At 47.7% G+C, this 5,714-nt stretch overlaps 1 pseudogene; it reads right to left on the minus strand.

The window, feature by feature from the left end:
* Positions 1 to 1,924: 1,924 nt before the first annotated feature.
* Positions 1,925 to 3,199, minus strand: LOC136535049 (4-coumarate--CoA ligase-like 9; annotated as a pseudogene).
* Between the last annotated feature and the right edge of the window lie 2,515 nt (positions 3,200 to 5,714).

Below are 5,714 nucleotides of genomic sequence, written 5' to 3' on the forward strand. Positions count from 1 at the left end.
ACACCATCAAGGCAGTCGTAGCCTCGCCGGATACAAACAAGCATGGGTACGCGAATTCGTTTATCTATTGTGATGCTCAGTTCTGCCTGATTTCTAATCATCATGCTGTCTTTCTCGCAGTCGGCGTCACATAGTGGCCAGGCTCGGACTTCCAGGCATGGTGTATGGCCCACAAGGGCAAGGCGACGTCCGACGTCTCCTTCAACCTAGAGGACCCGTCCGAGGCATACACGAACCCAAGCATCCACTCCCGCATCAGTGAGTACACTGAGGTGGCGAGGTCGCTCCATGGGCCAGACCACGATCCGAGCACCCAGGACTTCGATGGAGAGGCCGTCATGAGGGTGGGGCAAGGCAAGAAGCATGGGCGGTTCTGGCTTGGCGACGGCGTCATCGACACGGCCTCTACTCCCTCTCTCTCCTAGATCCGAGCACGGAGCACGAACGAGAGCCTGACCATTCGCACACAGCCGACCGCTGCACAGCACCGGGTCGACGCACTCGATGTTATTCCTGTTTTACTCATCATACATTGATCTTTACACAACTTAATTAGCTTTGCATTACTGAAACATTGGAGTGAAATATTGCAGGCCCAGCTGGAACAAGAAATGAGGCAACGTCAGGAGCTGGAGGCCGGGCAGCAGAGGATGGCGGCCCAGCTACTGGCCGAGCGGGCCAAGTGGCAGGCCCAGGCGCAGAGGCTGACGGACATTACGGAGTTCCTACAAGGGCTTGGGCAACGTGTGGGTTTCTCTCTGCCAGCTGGGCTGTTGGTTCCACCTCCGTCTCCGCGTCCTGCAGCTGCAGCTACTCCTGTGAGTATGAAAGTTTTTTACTTTCGCTTGTGCTTTATTTCTATGGCCTCTACCTTCTTAAATTAGCTATCCAAATAATCTTATCTCACATGCAATCTTTTCTCCTTTGTGCAGTCTCCATCTGACGGTGGTTCGAATAATCCACCTCATACACCTCCGAATGATGGAGCTGGGCCTTCACCACAGTCGCAGTGGCCGAGATGAGTGCACGTTGTATTTTTTTCATTTGTTGTTCACTTGATGATGGACTTATGATATACTTGTGATGCACTTGTGGACTTCGATGAACTTGTGATGGACTTGTGGATTTGTTTGGATAGACTTGAGCACTTATTATTATATATGTGATATATATTATGATGGATGTGATATGTGCGGATGGATGTGTGGATGAATGAGATATATATGTGATGGATGACATATATATGTGATGAATGATATATATATATGTGATATATGTTTGTATGAATTTATTTGTCATGATGGAATATAAAAAAAATTAAAAATTGTCGTTTTGGGTCACTTTGCCGAGCGTTGCACTCGGCAAAGGACCCCGTTGCCGAGTGCCATGGTCACAGCACCCGGCAAAGCTGGAAAAATGGGCGCTTGGAAAACCATTTTTCCAGCTTTGTCAAGTGCCATGACCATGGTACTCGGCAAAGAATTTTTTTTAAAAAAATCAAACTTTGCCGAGTGCCGGCCAGAGGGCACTCGGCAAAGAATTTTTTTTTACAAAAAATTCAAACTTTGCCGAGCGCCGTCCAGGGGGCACTCGGCAAAGAATTTTTAGAAAAAAAATAAAACATCTTTGCCAAGGACCGGATAGAGGGCACTCGGCAAAGAAATTTTTTTTAAAAAAAATCTTTGCCGAGTGCCTGCAGGGTTGGCACTCGACAAAGCGACCGTCAACGGGGCCGGCGCCGTGACGGTCGCTTTTCTTTGCCGAGTGCCCCCGGGCTCTTGGCAAAGTCTTTGCCGAGTGCCCGATAAAAGACACTTGGCAAAGAGGGTTTTGCCGATCAATTTTTTGCCGTGTATTCTTTACCGAGTGCCGCACTCGACAAAGACTTTGCCGAGAGTAATTTAGCCTTTACCGAATGTCTCAATCACTCGGCAAAGAACCAGAATCCAGTAGCGTTGGGCAGCGACCGACCCGTGTCGGGGTCCACGAACTTCACCTCTAGGTTGGGTAGGATGAACCCGACCGAGTTCTTCTTGGCGATCTGGACGAGCCCCTGCTGCCACGGGTCGTCGCCGGCGGCGTGCGTCAGGGTGATGCAGCTGTGCTCCGTGAGCCTGTACGCCTCCTCCACCTACACGCCCGGGAACTTCTTCTCGAACACCGCGAGGAGGTCCGGCTAGAGCGGCGCGGCGGCCGTCATGACGGACCTGAGGGCGAGGTCGAACTCATCGGCCATGGGGCTCTTCACCATGGCTAGCATCACGGGCGACACGATGGGCGCGAACCTCACGCGGTGCATCACCAGCGCGCCCAGGAACGTGCGCAGGTCGAAGCGGTCCATCACCACCACTGTGCCGTTGTGCCGGAGCGTGGAGCAGCTGATGCCGGTGATGCAGTAGATGTCGAAGAAGGGCATGAGCCCCAGGGTGACCACCTGCCCGACCAGCTCCTCCCCAACCGCGAACATGGAGGAGCAGAGGTTGGACACTAGGTTCCGGTGGCTCAGCATCACGCCCTTGGGCACCCCCGTCATGCCGGACGAGTAGGGGAGCACGCACAGGTCGGACTGTTGCACTAGGTCCAGCGCCACCACCGGCGCGCCCGTGCGGTCCGCCGCGGCGAGGAGCTCGTCCCAGCTGATCGCGCCGGGGAGGCGCTCCATGTCGTCCCCGATGCCGATCACCGGCACGCCCGCGTCCTTCACCTTGTCATAGGCCACCTCGTTGGTGACCACGAGCTTGGCCTCCGAGTCCGATCCTCCACCTGCTTCTTGATCTCGGCAGCAATGGCGCGCGGGTTCATGCCGGAGAAGACCGCGCATGCTGACATGATCCCGAGGCTCACCACGGGGTACACCGCGAGGTTCGGCAGCGCGACCACCACTACGTGGCCCTTGCGGACGCCCACGGACCGCAGCGCCCTGGCGAACCATGCCACGTCCCGTACCACCTCGCCGTAGGTGTAGGACCGGCCCCCCGGCGTGGCCTCCATGAGCGCCAACCTTGTCCGCGTAGGCCTCGGCGCCCGCCAACACGAACTCCGGCAGGTCCACGGGCAGGAACCTGCTCCGGAATATGTGCTCCTCCTGCTCGTCCTCAGCCTCATGCACGACGGCGATGGCTGCCACTGGTAGAGAACAGAGCTTTACTCCCGGTGGGGAACCCCCTCTAGTCCCGGTTCCCCACCCGGGAGCAAGCATCCGGGACTAAAGGGGTCCTTTAGTCCCGGGTCAGGAACCGGGACTAAAGGAGGACCTTTAGTCCCGGTGGGTAACACCAATCGGGACTAAAGGTGCCTCCTGACATGCCACGATGGCCGGCAACTTTAGTCCCGGTTGGTAATACGAACCGGGACTAAAGGTTTTTTTTCTTTTTTCTTTTCTTTTCATTTTTTTGTTTTCTTTTCAAAATAGGTTTTCGAAGTCGTATTGTACGCTGCTAATTATACATTTATACGCGCGTATAGTATGTTTCGGTTCAAGCACAATGAACGTATTAAATCACACAATTCAAGCATAGAAATATATATATATATATATATATATATATATATATATATATATATATATATATATATATATATGCATGCATCATATATATATATTTACATGCATGCATGCATATGTGTATTTTACATTATATTATTTCATGTGCATATATTACAAAAAGATTGCGTTACAGTTATTGTGATATAATAAGTTTCCTCTCATCCTCTAGCTTGGCTTCCATGGCAGTGTTGGGTCGAAGTAGAACTCGCCCTTAGAATCGATGACCTGCTCATTAAAAAATCCGGCTATAGACTCTTGAATTGCTTTGATTTGGTCTTGCCATATGACCTTTTCCTCCAACCATCGAGTCTACAGGTTTGAATTAAAGGAAAATAAATTAATATATGTACATATATATATATAAAGACATAGTAACACAATCAATAATAATAATTAAATGAATATATAGTGTATTTTTAACGTACTTTGAGTCTCTCTGTAGGAGTTCTTTGGGAGACCACCTTGATAAACTTGCAAACATAGTAACCACAGTAGTTGTTCCTCTGTTCCTGCCTCAGACACCACTTTACGAGAAAAAGATTTGTCATCCAATCTGGTGATCCGGTGAAAGCTATATGTTTAATTAACAAAGATGATGCGATTTACGGAACTTACTTTCAAAGGGATTACATTCAGTGGCGCTTTGCATTTTCCCATGTGTTGCTTCTCAATAAAGGTTTTCCAAACACTGCCCAATAAAAAATTTGCCACGTCATCAGATATAGTTAATCATCATGTTTGTGTGTATATATAGTTGCTAGAGATATCAAAATTACCTTTGGATAATATCTATCATATCTTGGTAGTCTTGTTGTGGTTTTCTCATCGAGTCATAGATTATCAAGTGACTTTTCACCAGATCAATGTCCATCAATATCCAGTGATTGCTGCATGTGTTTATAGGATATAACGCATAACACTCATTAATTAACTAGAATCAACATATGAGCCATTAAGGATGATCGACATTATTAACACTCACTTGAAGTTGTAGGGAAAGAGTATATCCTTCTTGTGGCATTGGTTCACTAAGAAGTTCATGAGGTTACTCTCTGACTCAGACTTCCAATTAGTCTTTGGAGTAACTGGGTCTTTGAATACTATATGGGGATCAACAAAACCAATTTCATTGCAGCCTTCCTTTCTGAGCTCTGTCATTGTAAATCTGCATATATATATGGGGATCAACAAAACCAATTTCATTGCAGCCTTCCTTTCTGAGCTCTGTCATTGTAAATCTGCATATATATAGTACTTGTTAGGATAATTTATATGCATATACACACATATGATGAGTTTAATAATAGATCGAAAGAATTATTACTTACAGGCAATAGCAGCTAATGATAACTTTGTCCAGAGAGGTCAAGTGGCATAGTTGATGAAATTCTACAAAGTCAACATACATAACATCATCACCATGGAACCAATGTTCGTCTCTAATTCTGACACCAACGCAGAAGTCTCCACCGGTAGACGCCTGCATGTACCACTTGTTTAGCAGGTACATTTGCATCCCCAGATCAGATAAGGCTTGAGGGTTGTATAGACTCTGGCCTAGTACAAATTTTTTCTTCCAAATATCAACCTCCGCCGCACTCTCAATGTTTCCATCACCAAACATCTGGTAAAGATCGAGACCAGTCTCATCAATAAATTCACTAAGGTGATCCAAATCGACATCCGGAGGTATGTTTGCCTGATGCATTAATCCTAAATTCGAACCATATTCATTACCAACAACTAGCGGGGGGACTGATTGGTGCGCTTGTTGTCTGAGTTGGGCAACTCCTTTCCCTGCCTGTTTCTTTTTCTGTGCCGCCTCAATTGACTTGGTGAGAGTGCGGTCATAGTCCGTTAACATTGATTTGGATGGCTTATGAGATTCCTGCTATTGTTGCTGGTAAGAAGCCACCCTTTTTCTTAGAATATCTGGAGCTATGAAGAAGTACGGTTTCTCTGGGTTTCTCTTTGCTTCTTGATTCTTTTTAAGTTTGTCATAGAATCTAGACATATCTTTTTTATATGCATCAGTTCCTTCTTCCTTCTCTTCAGATATTATTTTGGGAATAGCCCTTGGTTTCACGGTGGCTTTCTTTGCTGGCAGGGACTAGTTCTTCGTTTGCGGGGCTGGCCTCTTGCTAGGCTTCTTGGTAGGCGGGGGCGG

This window comes from Miscanthus floridulus, unplaced genomic scaffold, assembly GCF_019320115.1.
Source record: "Miscanthus floridulus cultivar M001 unplaced genomic scaffold, ASM1932011v1 os_2490_2, whole genome shotgun sequence".
Lineage (NCBI taxonomy): Eukaryota > Viridiplantae > Streptophyta > Magnoliopsida > Poales > Poaceae > Miscanthus > Miscanthus floridulus.